The following is a 22,373-nucleotide window of genomic DNA, read 5'->3' as shown; positions in this document are numbered from 1 at the left end:
AAATAGAGATCTTACATTTAGCACTTAATTATCCACTCTAAGCTGAAATTCCCCAAGACTCTGATATTTTAAAGGGTTTTCCCTTATCTGAGAGTAAAATTTTCTAATTATTTGTAAGGGGAAATGTTTGCATGGTTCTCCCATTTTGGTTTTCTACTTTAAGATATGTAAGCATGAGAGTAATCTAGTGGGAGACTCCTGGAAATTATCTTGGTAAAGATCCCTCTACAGAGGTTGGCAAGAAAATAAAGATATTTATTAGGAAGTAAAGAAAGTCTTGCATAATGGGCTATTCATCAAGATTCCTTAAAAATCACTTAGAAAAATTTTTAAAGAATTAGGAAAATTTATGGGAATATTGGTTAATTTTTTCCTGAAATTACTAGAAAAAGTTAATGTTTATTATATTCTGAGTTACTATTAAAATTAGAAATTTTAAGGGTGTCAACTGAAAAAAATCCACAACCTGAGATCTGTGAGTTCAGTTTTATGTCATGACTTATTGAGTACCATAGCCTAGGAGACAGCCTCTCAAATAACTCTGAGGAACTGGTACAAAGAGATAGGAGGTAGGTTCAGTATATACATGGTTTGGCAAAGGGGGTATGTACATCAAGCCCACATATCAGTAGAATTTGCTGGTAGTCCCAAGGAGCAGATGTCTCTGTTAATGATTTTAATGCTTTTTTAGGTGTGAGAAGATGCAAGAAACTGGGTTCATAAAATTCCCTCCTGAAATTATCTATCTAAAGGCCCGGTGAGCCAGTTTTTCCTAGAGCACAGAGTGCCTCACTCTTGATCACCGTTCTGACTTCCTTTCAGGGTGTGCTGGAGTTAGTATCTGTAGTGGCTAGTTACCTAATTCTTGTGGAACTGATGGCAAGTGACATTCTTTAATTGGCAGGGGCCCTAGTAATAAGTCTTAGGATTTAATGAAATGAAAAAAAATTCACAAATGTATATAAATGTATTGACTATTATAAGATCTTGAGTTATAAGTAGTTTTTCTAACATTTTTATTAGTTGTGTTACATAAAACGTCCAGGACAGTGAACACAGAAAAGTGCTTAGGGCCATACACAGAAGTTTTCAAGAGGTCCCTTTCATATATGACTCCACTCCGTATCACCTTTTATATATACATGGTATTCACTTGTCTTTCACGAAATAAATTCAGCAGAAACTTTTTCAATCCACGTTGTGGGTCACTTTAACTGAAAATGTTTGTCTTTTCTGTAATTCATAGGAGGAATTTTCCTTTTCCTCTGACTTTCTAGATTTACACTCCTACTTTATCCTGTGATACCAATTTATCTAAGCCCTTCCAATATATATGTAAAGTTTATGTCTAATAATTTGGAGTATATCTATGTGTGTGCTCTCAGTCATGTTTGACTCTTTGTGACCCCATGGACTTAGCCCACCAGGCTCATCTGTACATGGAAACTTTCCAGATGAGAATACTGGAATGGGGTTGCCATTTCCTACTCCAAGAGATCTTCCCGACCCAGGGATTTAACCTGCATCTCTGTGTCGCCTACAATGGCAGGCAGATTCTTTACCAGTCACCACCTGGGGATCTCAATAATTTGGAGTAATTGAATCTATATCTGTAACTATATTAATGATCAAGGCAGAGTAATTAAATCTATATCTGTGACTATATTAATAATCAAGGTGGAACTACTAAATACAGAGAATTTATACAGCAGTCTTGGCAAAAGATAATTAACATGAGAAACATCATAAAGAGAATTAAGTTCAACCTAAACTGAAAGACAAGGTATAAAAAAGACTTGAGAGGAGGAGGGAGAAAATGCTTAAAGTCAACGAAGACTTCCAGGTAATACCAGATTTCAGATTAGCTGAATTTTTCTAGTTCTTCATGACAGCAGAGAGTGGTGTGGTTATGGGCACATGCTTGGAGGCATGCTTTATCAGTGAGCTGCATCAGGGAGGATAAATTTCTCTATAAAAGTCTAGTGAAACCACATAAGGAATGTATTTGGGACATTCTGTTAAAGAAAAAAAGAAAGCTAAGTCATCTGAGTAGGAGATGGGGCAAGGATGTGTGCAGAAATGACTTCTTAGAGGAAATGATTTTATAGAATTTGAGCTTTGATTTCTGAATTTCTTTTCACAAATCAGCAGTTAAGCTGTAAATAACTATAAGGATGGGTAATTGTTAAAATGTTATATAGAAAATATACAAAGTGAAAACAAAACTTTAGAGTTCTTCCAGAAAAAAATAATGAATATCACTAAGTAACAATTTTGCCACAGTCCTCTACACATCATATGATGTCCTTGGGCCCAGTTCATTAAGGAAAAAAAAAAAATTGCCTGAAGTCAGAGGCTAAACGTTAAGAAGCAGAAGATAATAAAGGAAGTTTCCTCTTGAGGTAAGGAAAGAGAAAAATGGAATTAGGTAAAATAAATGAAAGTTTGTATCACCAGATCAAAAGGGGAGTTGAAGAACTATTGTACAAAACTACTTCATTTATCCTAAATTCAGAGAAAAAAATATTCTATATAAGTGAAGTTACTCAGATTTCTTATGAGATTAAAATATTTTAAATAAAAATCTTTTAAAATTATATTTTACTTCACCCTGTATGATAAAAAGAATATACTGAAGATTTTATTTGTTCTTAAAGATTTGTGGTCACTTGAATATTAATTATTTTACTCTAAAGCAGTAATTCTCCCAAAGGCAATTGAGAGTAGAACTGTTTATCCCTGCTTAGATTTTTTAATTTTTGTACTTGTTTTATGTAGTCTTCGTATCTCCTCCCTGGCTACCAGTTGACCTGCTGTCATTTCTTGGTATGATCCATGAGTTTGAGTCTAGTGACTTCCTCAGTGCTTTTTCCAATTTGTTGCTTCTAACTTGTTGCTAACCTAAGAAACAGGCAAGAAGCTTGGTGTAACTGTAACTAAAGTAGAGTGAGTTTTGAGGAAGCCATCTGAGAAACTGTACTAAGACTGTGTAAACTTAGCATGTGGCCATTTTAGGACTGAGATGGGCTTCTCAGTGGCTTTATTTTGGAGAGGAAGAAGGAAAGGTCTTTTATTCAAGGTTCTGGACTGCATTCTGCTTCATAAACCTCATAACATTATTTGTTTCTGTATTTCAACTAACTTGCTCAAAATTATCAGTGTATTCACTATTGCAAACATAAAAGCCAGTAGTATGGCATATTCTAGAAGTAGATTCTGTGAAGCTGTGCTTCATAATTGAAATTTTATTATCTATGTTATATTGCTTGTGAATAAATACTATCATTAATTATAGGAATGTATCTTTTCTTTATATGATAAGTTATGTGTCAAAGAGAGCATCTCCTTGTGGGAAGTATAGTATACATAAAGCAAGTTGTCATTCTTGTTTAGTCACTAAGTTGTGTTTGATTCTTTTGCATCTCGATGGACTATAGCCAACCAGGCTTCTCTGTCCAAGGGATTATTCAGGCAAGAATACTGGAGTGGGTTGCCATTCCCTTCTCCAGGGGTTCTTCCCTTCTCCAGGGATCGAACCCAGGTCTCCTGCACTGCAGGCAGATTCTTTACCATCTGAGCCACAGGGAAGCCCATGTGGAGTACTAGGGCAGTAAATATGTAAGGGAAGGTGAAAGGACTTGGAGGTAAAGAAAAGTATCTATATCATCAACTAATGAAAACAGTTTATGAAGCCATGGAAAAGGTAAATGTCCAAGTACTGGCAAAAGAAAGAAAAAAGAGTGAGAATATTTCATAGGAAACTGAATTTCTATCTTGATAAAGGTTTCTTGCTATGTTAGCATCTCTAAGCTTCCTGAGACAGGTCAGGATGGAAGAAGGGACATTGCTAAAAAAATAAGTAAGAAAGGATATTAAGCTCTAAGGCTAGCTCTATTCTAAAGAAACTTCTGGCCTTTAACACTTAAAATTTAACCCAGACTTTAGTTTTCTCACTAAAAAGTGAAATGAAAAATTATATATTTTATAATTACATGCTGCATTATACACTTATATGATGAAAAATCATGAAATGAAAAGTTTGGACCAGATAATTTCTAATATCCTTTTCAACTCTAAACTTTTGTGATTTTCTGAGGAGAAGATTTTATAGAGCATCGGCTTAAAATTTGTACAGGAAATTAATATGACTATCAGAATGTCTTTTTTTCATGTCTCATACTATTAATAGTCTTCCACCATTCTGGAAGTTGCCATGTACACAGTTCCCTTCTAAGAGGAGTTCTAGGCTAGTTGTGCACTCCACCACTCCCACCCCCACTTCTCACACTGTTAGTGGCTTTTTTGCCCATGGTTCAAGGACAGTCATTCCGTCAGTCACTCAGTAATCTTATCAAATGACTTGCCCCATCACTTCAGTCGTCTGACTCTTTGCGACTCCATGGACTATAGCCTGCCAGACTCCTCTCTCCATGGGATTTCCCAGACAAGAATACTAAAGAGGGTGACCATGCCCTCCTCCAGGGGATTTTCCCAACCAAGGGATTGAACCCACGTCTCCTGCATCTCCTGCATTGCACGCGGATTCATTACCGCTGGGCCACTGGGGAAGCCCCATCCCCTGGCTTGGCACACACCGAAAAGCAACAATTGTAAAATTTTACCCCCGAAAGATATGGCTTGAGCTAAGATCAGGCTGCTAAAGTTGAATGTATAAAAAGATGTCATCAAATAGGGGGAAGCATAATGTTGCATAGGACAGCTAACATTGTAATTCATGAGAAACCAGAACCTAACAGGTAGAGAAGCTCTATGGAATGTGGATTAAATGGCCATTTGAAGAAGTTCCCTTTATTGCTTGCACTTATGTTCTAAGGATAGCACATTTAAATTATTTAAGAGTACCACCAGTCAACCCATAGAAATATTATAATTATAGGAGAAGTGAGAAAATATGCACTCAAAAAATCTGAGACCAAGAAAATAACTATATTTTTGTTTGAATGAATAACAAATTCCTCAACAACTGCTACAGAGGTTCTTATAACAGTGTTCAATCCAAATTAAGACTTTAGTTCCAGTATTCATGAAGCATTTTTCTGAAGTTCTTTTCCTATAAGGCCCCTTGTATCCCTATATATTCATAAATCCCCATTTCTTATACCTGAGTTGAATAAAACCCAAAGAACTTACTTAGGGAGTTGGTATACTTTTCAAGTCATTCCCACATCTACACAGTCTCACAGCAACCTCTTGAGGTATATTAGATCCTCATGCTTATGGATACTCAGAGAATGTTTAAGTGATCTTCCAGGGCTTTTTGGCTCTAGCCTATTATTTTCTAGGCCCAGAGGTAAGCAACTCTCTAATCTGGTATATCTCTGGTTAGATCCTTTATTCGCTCTAAGAAAAATCCCACCCTATAATTTTTTTTTCCCAAAGATGTTACATGTTTCTAAGAAATAGCTTACATAAACATGGAAAGCTAATACTCTTGGCTATTTATGGCACATCTACTATTTTTTTTCTCTTCCTTTCCTGGTTTGCTATACAGATGTTGTCTTTAAAGGGTGATACCTGCTCATGTAGTTACCAACACTAAATGGGGCACAAAACTTTATACTGATGGTGCCCATCTTTTCCCAAGTCACCAGCACTCTCCAGAATCACTACCAAACAACTAGCATTCTATCAATGCTGAAGTAGCCTGGCACCACTGCCTCTAATGTCTATCAGCAAACTCTATTTAACTTTTCCTTATGCTGTTTTTACATATTTCTTGCCCTAAAATTTAGAAGTGATATGGTTGAAATCACCACTACCACCATTCTCCCCCCACTACATAAACTTGTGCACATGCTCACACACACAGACAAGCTTGCCCATCGACTTTGGACCAAATTTGTAAACTTTCCTGTTTCCCCTTAGGTCAGACATATGTTCTTCCACTCCCATCTATAGCCTCTTGACTCTCTCTTTTGCAAATGGATCCCTAGTGGATCCCCATTATGAATCCTGTAGATATGTCCAGACATGGCCTAAGCCTACAGTGAATACAGATCTTGGTGTCTATCCACTACTAATTAGTAATGGAGACTTTCTGTTATATTCACACAGCCCCTTTTGTAGATTATTACTGATGATTTAAATAATTTGCCTTTTATTTCTAAATAAAAAAAATATATTTTAAGTACATTGAGTATGCTGAGAACTTTCAAAATTAAAAATATATTACTTACGCAAATGGCAGTTTACTTCTGTGATCTTCCTTGCAAAACTCCATAACTGTGGTCTAACCATGAGAAAAATATCAGGTAAGCACAAATTGAAGAACAATTTATAAAGTCCCAAACAAGTAGTGCTCAAAACTGTCAAGGTCATCAAAAACAAGGCAAGTCTGAGAAATTGTCACAAAGGAGCTTAAGGAGATATTATGACTAAAAGTGGTATCCTGGATGGACTCTTGTAGCATAGAAAGAACATTAGATGAAAACTAAGAACTCTCCCCCAAATAGGAACTTTACTTAGTAATGTATCAATGTTGGTCCACTCATGGTGACAAATGTATCATGATAATGAAAGATGTTAACAATAAGGGAACTGGATAGGAACTGGATAAGAACTCTGTACTATCTTTGCAACTTTTCTGGAACTCTAAAATTAAAAGTTTATCATATGTTTATACATATACATAATGTATATATATATCCATATACACATATATTTATTTACATTAAGCATTTATATGGAAAAGTAAATAATATGTATGTATAGGAATATCATTTACTTTAATGGATTGTAATTATTGTTTAACTGTAAAAAATTCACTCTAGTTGATAGGATTAATAATAATCTAAGGATAGCATTCAAATTATTTAGCAGTACCCTCACTTAACTAGGGCTTTCCTGGTAATTCAGCCGGTAAAGAATCTGCCTGAAACGCAGGAGATCCCAGTTCAATTCCTGGGTCGGGAAGAGCCACTGGAGAAGGGATAGGCTACCCACTCCAGTATGCTTGGGTTTCCCCGGTGGCTCATTGCAGGTAAAGAAAGCACCTGCAATGCGGGAGATCTGGGTTCGATCCCTGGTTTGAGAAGATCCCCTGGAGTAGAAAATTGCTACCCACTCCTGTAGAATTGCCTGGAGAATTCCACGGACAGAGAAACTGGGCAGGCTACACAGTCCATGGACAAAGAATCCTGGCAGGCTACAATCCATGGTGTTGCAAAGAGTCTGACATGACTGAGCAACTTTCTTCACTCACTCAACTAACAAAGTCATTTGACTATTTAGTAACAGGCAATGATTTTAGAAGGCACCAAAAATTTTTGAAAAAGATTTTACTGAAGCCAATGAAAAGTAAATTGGTGCATCCAAAATCATGAGGACGCATTCTAATTCTCAAAGATTTTTCAACAAAGTTTGAGTGCATTCTAGTGGCTGGAGAAGTGATGCATAGATAATGATCAGAGAAAAATATGAGACAAAAGTAACAGTTATTTCTTGGAGAAACAGCCTTTTTTTTTTTTTAAAGAAAAGATCAGTGTTAATTCTTGAAGAGGTCAGAGAAGCATTTGAAAGGAATATTTCCATGCTGATAACTATTGAATTTCAGATCATTTCTCATGAAGCCTTCTGTTAGGCATAATCTTTAGCCTTCATTTATCTTCGTTTATACTCTATTGATTCTTAAACTGATGGATGATTGAAGATTTTGAAGTATGGTTTCAGAGCAGCAGGTCTATTTAAGTAGATTTGAGGAAGCCCCGGTGCAGGACTAATATGCAACCTCCTTTTCATTATGTTAATGTTTATTCACTAGATGTTTTGTCATAATGGATGTCATAATGACAGTCAAATGACTGTCACCTAAGAAAATATGATACAGTCTTGTTTCATATTTCTGTTTTGAAAGACCCCAAGTAAGGCAGAAACACTTTTGCATCACCTTTTATACCTCTTATTTTCTAGATCACTGATACTTCTCTAGACTGCAACTGTAAACCACAGTTGCAAATTGGGTTGCAAACAAATTTTGCTTGAGGCACAAACCACAAATTAAAGTAATGATCACTTCACGATGAAACTTTTTTCTGTCTTTTAAAATCAGAATGAAAGTAGGTCAATGAAATTTAGGATATTTTAGAATATGTACAGTATTGTATTGTTTGCCAGTACCTAATTTACAATTACAGAGCTCCATGAATATTGAAATGATTCAGCTTCCCATTATAAATGTATGTGGCAGTTTGGTTGTTGATCAGTTTATGAAGTTAATGCAAATGGAACTGTCTTCCTGTCAGCATTTGAAATCTATAATGCAGTCATGTTGTATATTCAGGGACAGGCCATTGACAGTCAATTAACAAGTTTGATTGGTATGTCAACTCATTCTTTTGAATTGTTAATAGTATGTTAATAGCATTCATTTCTTTGTGCAGTCCCATTTGCAGCTTCACAGTTACAGCTATTTTTTATAATTCTGAGTAACCTAAAATAGTGCCTTAATAATAGATTATTAAACACCTGTCTAGTGTAGCTTAGGGAGGTTTTTCTAGACTGGGAGTTTGCAGTGGATCCCTTTGATATTCAAATCAACAAATGATAGCCTTTTTATTCAAAACGTAAATTCTTTTGATGGTTAGCTTGTTAAGAAATATTCAGCTCTAGTCTGACCTGATCTGGTTTCCCATGGAAAAGATCTGATGCCGTTTGAAGGTTCATAAATGGAATGCCAATGACAATTTGTTGTTGACGTTCTGCCGCCTCAGCCCTCAGATGCTGCTGGTTGATGTGCCGCTTTAGCTTCACCAAATAATCCTTGCAGGTAAATGATCTATGAATTGATCAGATAGTTTCAAAGCAAAGAGAGCTCTTCTGTGGTCTGGATTTTTAGGCTTGGAGGGGTACTTAAAACGCTGCATCAAAGTTGACAGATGAATCTTAAGGCATAGAATGATGGGAGAAAGCAGAAATGTGGGAATATTTTTAAGTGACTAGCATATTACTTAGAGTTTTGAAAACCTTCAAATGTCGATCAAATCTGTTCCCCATAGCAGATTTATTTCTACCTTGGTTTTTGTTATGGTTGTTTTGTCTGTGTGCACAGGTTTACTCTCACTTTTCTGGGGAAGTTGATGAGACATTAAACGTATTATTCCCGAATGGTGCTTTGGAATAAGGTTGCGAGTTCATTTGCACAGCCATGTTTTATTCATATAGTTCCTGTACACCAGAATATAAGAATCTGCCATTTCTCTAGCCTAAAAAAAAATTGTCTTTACCAAGGAAGCAGTAAAAATTTTATTCCTTTTACCTCCTGTTCTTCTCTTCTCTTGATGATGCTTTCCATGACCTACTATTTATATTTAATTTCTTCGGTAGAAGTTTCTTTATAATGTGAAGAAAGAACTCTCACCAATGTAGTTTAGATATTTAGTTAATATTTTTCTGTTTATGTTTCAGTAAATTTGGAGGAGCACTTTGCATGTATTTGAATTTTAGAATTAGATGGTAGATTGAGAGATTGCTATTCAAAATATTTAATATATAGATGAAGAAACTGAGGCATATAGTAGGACCTCACAGCTAGTTTGTGCATACCCATGTCTCTTTATTCCTACCCCTATACACATCCCACTTGCTGCCTTTAGAAATACACAGAAGCTCACTAGAGGATTGATGCAGTAGTAAGGTACATTTCTCAACTGGACATGGAAAGTTGCTGAAGTTTTCTAACTACAACATGAAAACCTTTATACTATAATTTAAGATCTATACTTGATATCAGTACAAAAATCATGAAGAATATGTATTTCTTAGTATGTGATTAAAGTTTCTGTAAATCCAAATGAAAGAAGTAGGAAAGGAAATTAACTACTGTTTTTGACAGTTTGTTTACATCTGCCCTTAGGCAAAACCACAGAACTTGTGACCTTGCTCAGGACTGGGGGAGAAGAGGAAAAGAAAGAGGCATACAAATATTAATTGATAACAGATTTTATTTTGTCACCTTAAATAGCCCTCCAGCAGTGTTTTTCAAAGTGTGTTTCATGGATCACTAGTTCCGCAAGATGCTTGGTCACCAAAAGATTGTGTGTAAAGAATCTTAATCTGGGCACATAATATGCCCTTAATGTAGCTTCACATTATTACAATGCTTGTTGGCAGAATAAAGACTGTAAAGTCTGCAAGAAAGAAACTTGTTTATTTAACCCAGGATTTCAAAAAAAAAAAAATTTGAACACAGGATCTTTGCTTGTTTGTTTATATGTTTATTTCTTTTAAAACCAATGAGCATTATCACAGAAATTTGGGAGTACTTCAATGTCCTTCGGCAAATAATTTCTCTATGGTTCAATTTCCTCTTCTATAAATGGAGGTAATAATAGCACCTATTGGCATGGGGATTAAGTGAGTTAATATACATAGAACAGTGTCTGTCATGTTGTTATGTATTTTCTATTGGTATTATTTATTAATAGCAATATTCTCAGTGTTACTATTGAGACCGATGCCATAGTTTCACTTACTTTGGTTTGATGGATGTGTATGTGTATTAAACTGTGCATGAGGCTCAGTTGGAGCTAGAATTTTGAGTCAGTAAGATAAGGCAGAAATAAGTGGAAACAGATAAGTAAATCTGATACATTACTGAGCAAAATGGTAAAGGCAGCTACAAAGGCAAACTCCAAAGCAGTGTGGGAATGCTGATGACACAAGTCTATTGCCAACTCAAAAAGACACTAAAGATTATACTTAGTAGCTAGCAAGCCATTGGATGTCTCAGAAACTTCCAGAGGAAGAAACAGGGAAACTCCAAAGAGACAGGACAATTTTGTTTTCTGTGAAACAGACTAGTATATGTTTCATAGGGTCTTGGATGTGGCAAGGGCATGTGGCACGGCTGGCAGGGTGGATTGGAGCCCAAGGTGAAGGTCTTTGCATCCATGCTCAGAAGGCTGAGTTTTATCCTTCAGACAGCAAAACAAGCAGAGAATTTTTCTGTATGAATGTGACATGATCGGCCTTGTTTTTTATAAAGAAAACTTGACAGCTGGGGCTGGGAAGACCTGAGAGAAAGGAAGCAGGAGAACATGGCAGGAGTCTGGACTGAGGCAGTGGCAGTGGGAAGAGAGAGGACACCGACAGACGGGAGAGGCAAGTCTGAGGAAGAGCTGGCAAGAAGCATGACCAGCTGATTAGGGGAAGACCTAAAAATGGAGAAATCAGGGGTAAGGCTGGCGTGTATAGTTTGGGAGGTTGTGTAAATGGTGATTCAGTTTAGTTTTAGAAACGCACTATTTTTCAAAATTCTTTTATTAAAAGAAACTTCCAGGTGTCCACAGCTCATCATCAGTTTTACAACCATGACCTTCTTCTCCAGAGGAAGAATATGAACATATTCTTTGAATATATTAATTAAATATATGTATGGATTGCTTGATACAAGTCATGAAGATCAAAAGTGAATAACTCACCAAGTGGCTTACTGGAAATATATGGAAATACACATTTAAAAATTAAGTATAAAATGCCATATGCAAAATTGAAAATCATAGTGAAAAGTTGTTTCCTATCTGCATGACCACAAATGTTACAAAATGTCTCAGCTAAAGCACTTCTAATATTTTTATTAATTTCTTATTTCAATGATTTTCTCTACTCTCCTCCTCCTTTCTCATTCTGAGTTTCTCAGATGCTGAATGTTGCTTGTTGTCATTGTATTTCCAGATTCTTCCTCAAATAACACATAGTCAATCTTCAATGGGAGATCTAGATACATAATACTTAAAACACTATTACTCTAATTTCATTCTAAAAAGAGATGTAAAACTATATTCAGCAATATCAGTTATAAAATATCATATAAGGATTTTTGCATAATGTGTTTCCTATGCCTTCAAAATCATGAGACTATTATTGGCATGTAGCATAAATTTGAGTTGCCATGTTAAATGAACATTAGTGGAACAATAACCCCAAACTCTTTGATGTTTATTAAATACCAAAGAAACTGACATTTTAAGTCACCTATTTTAGCAATAAGCCTCTCTTCCCTATTGTGGGACTCCTTGTGGAAATGGCCTTCCGTTTGAAGATCCAAGAAGCTCTAGTCTTCTGGAGATGTTAAGCTGTTAGGTTATATCTTCTACAATTTTATCAGAAGGTGGTTGACTGTTCTTCCTATTACCTCATCCTGTGCTTATCAGTATTTTCATCTAATTTTATATCATGCCAGTTTTCCCCATTCCCTGACACATTACACAAACTTAATTGATAGCAGAAATGACATCAGCTCCATACTCAGAATTAATAAGCTATTTTTAAAAAGATCTTTATAATGTGGACCAGTTTAAAAGTCTTTATTGAAATTATTACAGTATTGCTCTGTTTTATGTTCTGTTTTTGACCACAAGGCAAGTGGGTTCTTAGCTCCCTGACTGGGGATCAAACCCATGCCCCCTGCACTGGAAGGCAAAGTCTCAATCACTGAACCACCGGAGAAGTCCCTAAGCTATTTTCAAAGTTGTTCTTAACTCCCAAATTGGAGCAGCATAGTACTTTTTACTCTCCACTCTGTTTAAGCAGTACCAAGGTTATAAATCTGTCCTGCAAGAGGTAAAAAATAACCAATATAAAGACTGTGGAAGGTCTTAAGGGTTTTAATAATTATTCATTACACCATAAAAGTGAGAAGTGAAAGTTGCTCAGTCGTGTCTGACTCTTTGCAACCCTAAGGACTATACAGTCCATGGAATTCTCCAGGACAGAATACTGGAGTGGGTAGCCTATCCCTTCTCCAGGGCATCTTCCTGACCCAGGGATCGAACCCAGGTCTCCCACATTGCAGGCAGATTCTTTACCAGCTGAGCCACCAGGGAAGCCCATAAAGAATTACACCATAAAGAATTTTACATAAAATAATTTATCCATGACTTTGTTACCCCCAGGAATATAGATTTATGCCATGTATCTCCTTAAGTATTTCTAAGATTTCTTTTTTTGGAAAGGAATTTATACCTTGAAAAGGAAACATGACCTTGAAAACCTCTCATTCCTAAACCTGTTTTAACCTTAATACTCAACCTTTTCAATCTAGATATTTTTTCTCTAATCACAGGTGTTTTCTAACTCTCTATAGTATGCCAGGTTTTATCCAGGTAGTAGAGTAATTTCAGCCACTAATAAATATGGTTCATAAGAGGCTGCTTTCTCAAGGCATGAAGTTAGAGACTGTAGTCCCTGCAAATATGTAGGCCATCCTGTTTTTCAGTAAAAGAAGCACAATTCTCATTTGTTCAGCCACTATATTAACCTCTTTGTGACATGGACCATTTCTTCAAATGATTATAAAATATTCCAAAGATCTGGAATTTTGTGGTATAATTCTACCATTTCCTGTAGTCCTCCCTCCTCATCATCTTTATTCATTGTTAATTTTGATACTGTAGATCTGTTTTCATTAGAGGTATTACTAGAAGAAGGAAGAAAAGTTGTAATGCATAAAACTTTGAGAATTAGTTGCCCTTTAAGTATATGATCATTATTGGGAATTATATAAACAGCTCCTCTTGAATGGATAAAATTCTAATTTCACTGGTATATATTATTTGTGTTACAAAATTCTGGTTATTTAAATAAGAGAGTTTGTCATTTGCATAGCATATTCCTTTAGTTAGTTGGATTTCTAATGTATTTTTTAATGTATGTCCATGACATAATGTCATGGACAAACTGATGTTTTATGCCTTTTGTACTGTTTACCATTGATTTTATACTGTCATCCATATTTTCCCCTTAAAATTCAGTAAAATTTTACTGCTAGTTAATCCAGGTTTCAGATTTGGGTCTGTGAATATATGACTGCTAAGCAAAACAGAAGATGCAGTAATCAATCCTGGCCACTTTGACCTTTACCTATTTTTTATTTATTGTTTTAATGCACAGTTTTTTGTGTGGTTTTGTTTGTTTTTTTACTTTAATTATTAATACTTTTAAAACTAGCACAGTGAAACCAGTTCAAAAAACCAGAGACAAATATGTCAAGGGGCCAAAGAGATAAAGATTGAGAAATTGCATGCATGTTATTTTCCTTTTGGCATGAAAATGAATGAAAACTAGAGAAATAACAACAGATCTACATTTGAGTGTTTCCCTTCCTATTCCAGGGGCTTCCTCATTGGCTCAGCAATAAACAATCCACCTTCAATGAAGGACACAAGGGCTCAATCCCTGGGTCGGGAAGATCCCCTGGAGGAGGACATGGCAGTCCACTCCAGCTTTCTTGCCTGGAGAATGAATTCATGGACAGAGGAGTCTGTCCGGCTATAGTCCAAAGGGTTGCAAAAAGTTGGACACGACTGGCGCAACTGACTGAGCACTCATGTGCTTCCTATCCCCACTGAAGCAGATCTACTCTAGTCCTGAACTTCCTATTAAATACTTGGGGCTGAAGAGATTCACTTTCGGTAAGTTAAGAAATCCAGATTTATTTTGTGACTTGATAGAAGTTACTTGGTGGCAAGAAAGTGAGTTCCAGTAATGAAAGCTGGCAGGCCAGGATTTGTGCTCCACTCTGTTGGCGTATGAAATTATAGCACATCATTCAAACAAAATCAATAATCCAACTTTTATGTCCTTTTCTAGGTGCAGTGAAAATTTTATTATTCTGTGATCATTCTCTTCTTCCTGGATTAGGTCATGTGCTGAAGCAGTTAAGAAGCATCTCAAGTAGATAGAATATGCAAGATCAAAACTTGTGTTTTTACCCACATACCAGAATGATCATATAATATTCAAGGAAAGATGCTATAAAACTTACTCTTTTTTCCTTAAATCATCCTTGTAATATCTTGAATGATATTTAGAGGTTCAAGTTACCTAAAGAAAGGAATTTTGCCCCTCAGTGTGGATTGAGGTTTATAAACTGTGATATTCTTTAATTGAAGCAAACAGAACAGCAAGAAATAGTTTGTTTCAACATCAGATTTGCTCTGCATGAACAAGGATAGAAAATCTGATCCTATTCTTATTCCTTTGATTTAGCTTCTTCCATGTCACTCTTTTTCTATGGAACAAGAATATTTTTAAAGAAAAGACAGATTGTTCTTAGGGAAGGTCTACAGGGCCATAAAAGCCAGGTAATAAATTTAGTTTAAAGCATCAGCTCCTAAAGTATGTTTGCATAGTAAAGTATGGACCAGGCCAAAAGCCAGGCTTAAACATTTTCTCCTTGTTATCACCTCGTTAAGCACCCCACGTCTGAACCATGCCTCCTACAGTCACAGGTATGGTGCCGCTAATTAAGAAGAAGGGGCTCATTACCAATTCTCATTAACATCAATTGGAGTTTTAAAGCCAAATCCCTGGACTGAAAATTTACCCCCTTAATGTTCAACACAGGTGAAGGAATAAAATCGTTTAAATGCCTGTATCATGGGGTAGTGCAAATGTGCTCTCCAAGGATGAACAAATTGCTTACCGCAGTCTGGCACTAATCCCATTGCTCACTAAAAGACAGGCAGGGCTTTGAAGAAAAATACTATTCAAAAGGGAGATTCTGACAGGGAAACTGGTGGAGCATGGGAACTGATATCGCAATATACAAATTATTGTCTGAATCTGTGTCATCTCTAGTAAGGATATATGAATGCACAAAATCAACAATGGATTGTACCTGACAACTAAGTGCTCAACAAATATTATCTGAATTAGTGGTTGAAGAATTAATGTTCACCAGTATATTTTAAACTGTTAATGAAACTTATCTCTCAGTCTTTCTTTGCATTTGCTTCTAAATGTCCTGTGTCACATTCCTTAAGCCTTCTTAACTGATTTTAATTTCTTGTAGATAACACTGTAAGTTATTTTATTGTGGGAGGCTCTTGAAGTAAAACGTTTCAAAAATGCTTCACTGCATGAAAAGTTAAAATGTGTTGGTTTAGTTGATTTGAAAGAGTTGTTCTGCAGTTCATTGAAGTGGTAAGCCACATGGAAATGAGTCTTCTCGGAAAATAAAAGCAAACCTCCCTTGCATCAGATCAGGCTTTCTCTGGTTTGTAAACCTAGAAGCTAACCAGTTTTTAAACTGAATTTCTACTTTCCCTCATAATCTCTCTTCCTTACCCCAATGTAAACAATGACCCAGAAATATTCGTAAGACTATTGTTTGCCCCTAAATTATATGTGAGTTGGAGACATGTTTCTGGTTTAATAGACTCTTGAGTTATATGATGGATTATTTTATAAATTGTCGATAGTTTTCCTGAGGGGACATGTTCATATTTAAACCACATTAATGATGTGTGCCATTATTCACCTCTCCCCAAAAGTGTACTGACTTTGCTCTAAATTTCTTATGAGTGTCAGATTTCTTCATGATGTTACTACCTGTCAGTGGCAGTTAGGAAACCATAGAATATTGTAGCTAGACGGAACTTTCAGAGCCATTTAGTTCAGTCCTCACATTTTACGCATAAGCAAGCTGATCTCCAAGAAGCTTAATTTACCTTCCCAAGCTCATAGGCAATGATAGGACCCTAACTAGAATTTTGGTCTCCTGATCCCCACTGTAGCCCTGGTGTATATAGCTGACTCAACCCAAGTGTATAGTAGAAGTCTAGCTTTACTCCCTCATCACACGCTATCTTCTTTCATAATTCCAAAGTTGTTTTAAATTTGTGATTATTCAGAGTAAAAGAAACCCTGAAGGAGCTATTCTTCTGGATGTATCTTGAGATCAGTTCTTTTACTTCAGATAGGCCTGCCTTATAAGCCTTGTAACCTTATAAGCATTAGCTTTTCATCTTTCCAGCTGCTTAAAAATTGAAAGACATTGATAATGGATGCATAAGTGCATCATGGGATGAATAAATTGTGTGAGTTAGAGAAGAGAAAATGAATGTGTTCGTGAAAGAGTGAGCACATCAATCAGTGGCTGCATGGTGTTTGCACCAGTGTGTCCAGGGGACGCCTCGCCAATCAATCATCAGGAAGCTCCCCCCAGCTTCCAGTGAGAGAAAAAGGTTTCACAGTACAGTGCTATAGAGAAAGCTTAGCATCTAAAGAGGTCATTCTAGGGACTCTTCAAGTTCCCAGAGAGGAAGAAAAAGAGGGCAAGGAGTAGAATGCCATAGAAAGCCTATGGTTTGGGTTTTTAAAACTTTTATTTATTCATTTGTAATTTTGGCTGTGCTGGGTTTTCCTTGCTCTGCAGGCTTCCTCAAGTTGCGGCGAGCCGGGGCTCCTCTCTGGATGCGGCGCTCAGGCTTCTCATTCCGACGCCTTTTCTCATGGAGCACGTGCTCTGGAGCGTGTGGGCTTCAGTAATTGGGACACGTGGGCTCAGTAGTTGGGGCTCCCAGCCTGCAGAGCACGGGCTCGTTCGTCACAGCACCAGGCGTGTGGGATCTGCCCGGACCGGGGATTGAGCACGTGTCTCCTGCGCTGGCGGGCAGATTCTCTACCACTGAGCCACAAGGGAAACCCCCGGAACTTTAAAGATGCTGGTTGTTGTATGAATCATTCTCATTTTATACTGACTCAAAAGCATTAATTAAACATCATTTGGTATATCCCACTCTTATGTGAGCATAAAAATATTGACATATGTATATAGCTTCTACCTTCAGTGAGTTTAAAAGCTAGAGAGTGTTTTCTCCTCAAAACTTTCTTCACTGTACTGAATTATAATCCAATACTGCTGTTTCTCTTGAACATTAAACATACAAACATTCATTGGAAATATTTAAGTTTTATGGGTCATTCATTCAATAATTGTTGGTTAGGTGTAAGATACTACTTTAGCTACTGCCTTGAAGTAGCTTACATTGGTAAGGCAAATAAAAGTAGTATGTGAATAATTATGATGCAAAATAGAAGCAATTAAAGGACATGATTGTTTAAGCAACATTGTCTAATTCTCAAATTTCCAAGAAGATGAAGAGAGCCACCCAAAACATAAAAGTTTCTTCAAGATAATCTATTATTGAATTGCAGATCTGGGAATTTGCTTCCCAAGGAGCTCAGTTCTCAGTAGTAGTATACTTGCTCCTAAAGGTGATGTACCATTTGCATAGCTAATTAAAGCAGGAGACATATTGAAATGTCTTAATAAAGTGCTACCCATTAGTGAAGAAAGGCAGCTACTGTCAATAAAGTGATTTTGTGAACAACAAGTAATTCTTGCCACACAATCCTGACAGCATGGCTTCATTTACTGCTTGCAATCATTCCTTCTATGCTGGCTTTTCAAGTTAGAAACTGGTAGATATTCAATATAAGGATTATCATCAAAGTGTAATTGCTGAGGAAAACCCAAGCAGTGTATCAAAATCCAAGCAGGGTTTTCAGTGGGAAAACCCAATGAAGTGTATCCATTCAAAACCAAGGAAACCAATATTAATCATAAATACAATATGAAAACTATAGCATCTGAGACAGTGTGTAGTGTTTAGTATAGAATTTGAAAGCATCAACTTGGGGATTGGACAGACAGGGTTTTATTCTGCCTCTTCCATTTGTTTTCTTTTTATTTTAAGAAAGTTGTTTTGATCTATGCTGGGTCTTTATTGCTCCACAGGCTTTTCTCTAGTTGTGGCAAATGGGGGCTACTCTTGTTTGGTGCACTGGCTTCTAATTGCAACAGCTTCTCTTGTTGCATTGCACCAGCTCTAGAACACAGGCTGAATAGCTGTGGCACACGGGCTTGCCTGCCTTGTGGCGTTGGGATCGTCCCCAACCAGTGATTGAACCCTGGTCTCCTGCATTGACATGCAGATTCTTTACCACTGAGTCATTTGTTAGCTGCATAGCCAAAGATTTCCTTCTGTCATCTGTATTAACATCACAATAAAAGATGGTAGCAAATGCTCTTTTCTTTCATATTCCCCCTTTATGACTCCTAAAACAGAGAACAACTCTTTATTTAAAAACATGAGTACTTACCTTGCTTTGTCTTATATTATAGGTTGCTATAGGCTCATCTATTGCCTGTTTCCTTGTAAACTATTTGGAGGTAAAGCTCTCTTGAATTCTATTAGTACCTAAATATACCATGCACATACATGGCACTGAAAAATGACTACTGATTTGAATTTTATGGATGTTGACAAAGAAGCCAACAGCATCTAAAGTCATGTGAACAATCTGTAAATCCTTATCAACCATTCTAGTTTGACTAGTATCACTACAGATCAAGAGTAACATTCAACCCCTACGTAGTTCTCTAATCTAAACAGTTTTCTATCAATAATAAAAACAGCAATCAGTTCAGTTCAGTGGCTTAGTCGTGTCCAACTCTTTGTGACCCCACGGACTGCAGCATGCCAGACTTCTCTGTCCATCACCAATTCCCGGAGCTTACTCAAACTCATGTCCATTGCATTGGTGATGCCATCCAGCCATCTCATCCTCGTCCCCTTCTCCTTCCCGCCTTCAATCTTTCCCAGCATCAAGGTCTTTTCCAAGGACTCAGTTCTTTGCATCAGGTGGCCAAAGTATTGGAGTTTCTGCTTCAGCATCAGTCCTTCCAATTCAGGACTGATTTCCTCTAGGATGGACTGGTTGGATCTCCTTGCAGTCTAAGGAACCCTCAAGAGTCTTCTACAACACCACAGTTCAAAAGCATCAATTCTTTGGTGCTCAGCTTTCTTTGTAGTCAAACTCTCACTTCCATACATGACTACTGGAAAATCCATAGTTTGATTAGATGGACCTTTGTTGGCCAAGTAATGTCTCTGCTTTTTAATATGCTGTCTAGGTTGGTTACAACTTTTCTTCCAAGGAGTAAGTGTCCTTTAATTTCATGGCTGCAGTCATCATTTGCAGTGATTTTGGGTCCCCAAAAGTAGTCTCACTGTTTCCATTATTTCCCCATCTATTTGCCATGAAGTGATGCAACCAGATGTCATGATCTTAGTTTTCTGAATGTTGAGTTTTAAGCCAACTTTTTCACTCTCCTCTTTCACTTTCACCAAAAGGCTCTTCAGTTCCTCTTCACTTTCTGCCATAAGTGTGGTATCATCTGCATATCTGAAGTTATTGATATTTCTCCCAGCAATCTTGATTCCAGCTTGTGCTTCATCCATCCTGGCATTTCTCATGATGTACTCTGCATATAAGTTAAATAAGCAGAGTGTCAATATATAGACTTGACATACTCCTTTTCCTATATGGAACCAATATGTTGTTCCATGTCCAGTTCTAACTGTTGCTTCCTTACCTGCATACAGATTTCCTAGGAGGCAGGTCAGGTGGTCTGGTATTCTCATCTCTTTAAGAATTTTCCATAGTCTTTTTTTGATCCACACAGTCAAAGGCTTTGGCATTGTCAATAAAGCAGAAGTAGATGTTTTTCTGGAACTCTCTTGCTTTTTTGATGATTCAACAGATGCTGGCAATTTGATCTCTGGTTCCTCTGCCTTTTCCAAAACCATTTTGAACATCTAGAAGTTCATGGTTCACATACTGTTGAAGCCTGGCTTGGAGAATTTTGAGTATTACTTATAATAGCCATCATTTATTGGGAGCCAATTATATATCTGGTGTTTTCCATACATTAGCTCACATAGTCTTCACAATCACCCTCCACAGAGGATATTTTAATCCCCTTTTTAATATCATCAAAATAAGATAGGATGTTACCTAGATGGTCCAAAATCACACAAACTGACAATGGAGAAAAAATGGATTTTAGCTCATGTCTAACCCTAAAGGCAATGCTTTTTCTTACATAGTATTATCTTTGCAACATTATGAATCTTAGATTGAAAACTTTCCTAATTATATTTTATCAAAAGTATGATATTCACTAGTGAAATTCACAGATGAGTATAATTTTTATACCACTTACAAGTAGCATTTTATTCAAATGTCCCTAAGACTTTCTTGAACCACTTTACTATTCACCTGTGAATTCTCAGGTCCAGTGCTCTCAGCAGCTCACCAGATGATATAATTTGGCTTAACCACTTATTATTTTCCCATCCATTTTTTTCCACTCTGACCTTCAAATAGTGTTTATTAACAGAATACATAGTGTGTCCCAGAGAGCAGTATGTAAGAATCCAGATCTTGAAGATACTGAATAACTAAATGACTTACAGATTATATTATTTAATAAAGAAACTATTCCTGTTACTGATTATTATCTAAACCCGTCTAATTAAAATCAGCTTATAAGTAGTGATGGTCTATAGAACATCAAAATTCTGAGTAAATTACCATTTTAATACATATATAATACATATAAATAGTAAATACTTAAAATCAGCAACACAAGCTTTTTTAACATGTGATTACTATAAGGCAAATTCCTTTAAAAGATTGAATGGCCCATAATTATCACTTTTTAACCATGCAAAATTATTCCTATTTGAAACATTTCACCAAAATCTAGCCGAAACTTCTTAGTTTTGACCCCATGTAAGTAACTTTATAAAATGAAATGATTAGTTTTCTATGAATAGTGTAATGCTGGCTTAATGTGTCAGATTTGTGGCATCTAATGTTTATACATATAATGAGACTAAGAATATAACACTTAAACCAAGTCTTCATGGTTCTATATAAATAGTAGATTAGAAAGCACTTAGTTTTTTAAATTCCATCTAATCACACATTAAAATCAGCATATGTGGTGGTGCTATTTCAGTAAACTATTAGTCACATAGTTCTTTTGGTTGCTTCTTTTTTAACTAAGAAATTATTCCATACCATGACCAGTAATTTCTCAGTTGAATATCCAGCAATGGCAGTATATTTTCCTATAACTCACACAGCAAATCCCCCACTGTGGGAAAGAATAATGGTATAAGCACTGACTTTGGTATGTAAGAATTCAAATATTTACAAAATAATTCTTTGTTTTAAAAAGGTAAAATCTGGAATACTAGAATTTTTTACTAATTTGAAGTTTTAAAACATTGCACACTCTGGGAAATACACACACTCAACACCGAATTTTTGTGAAGAGTCTGTAAGATTGTCTTACAGTCAGGCTGTCTCTGGAGCCAATTCATATTAGCAAAAGAACAACTTCTTTTATCATGAACCAGACATGAAACAAGGACTGGTTCAAAACTGAGAAAGAAGTGTGTCAAAGCTGTATATTGTCACCCTGCTTATTTAATTTATATGCAGAGTGAGTGAGTGAAAGTCATTCAGTCGCGTCCATCTCTTTGTGACCCGATGGACTATACCGTCCATGGAATTCTCCAGGCCAGAATACTAGAATGGGTAGCCTTTCCCTTCTCCAGGGGACCTTTCTAACCCAAGGGTTGAACCAATGTCTCCCACATTGCAAGTGGATTCTTTACCAGCTGAGCCACCAGAGACACTCAAGAAACTGGAGTGGGTAGCCCATATGTCATGTGAAATGCCGGGCTGGATGAATCACAAGCTGGAATCAAGAG

At 36.5% G+C, this 22,373-nt stretch overlaps 1 long non-coding RNA gene across 3 annotated transcripts in view; it reads left to right on the top strand.

Moving 5' to 3' along the window:
• LOC110128359 (uncharacterized) overlaps positions 1-22,373 on the top strand; it is a 99,212-nt gene that overhangs the window by 33,283 nt on the left and 43,556 nt on the right. For 2 of the 3 annotated variants that reach the window (XR_002311141.2, XR_011488217.1), the window contains one exon: positions 14,130-14,429. This is a non-coding gene — a long non-coding RNA (uncharacterized lncRNA). Of the gene's footprint in view, positions 1-14,129; positions 14,430-17,176; positions 17,707-22,373 lie in introns of those variants that run through there. The other variant, XR_011488218.1, reaches the window with a different exon arrangement.

The sequence above is a fragment of the Odocoileus virginianus genome, chromosome 6, assembly GCF_023699985.2.
Source record: "Odocoileus virginianus isolate 20LAN1187 ecotype Illinois chromosome 6, Ovbor_1.2, whole genome shotgun sequence".
NCBI lineage: Eukaryota > Metazoa > Chordata > Mammalia > Artiodactyla > Cervidae > Odocoileus > Odocoileus virginianus.
The sequence above is the reverse complement of the archived record's forward strand: the minus strand, read 5'-3'. Positions and strand labels throughout refer to the sequence as shown.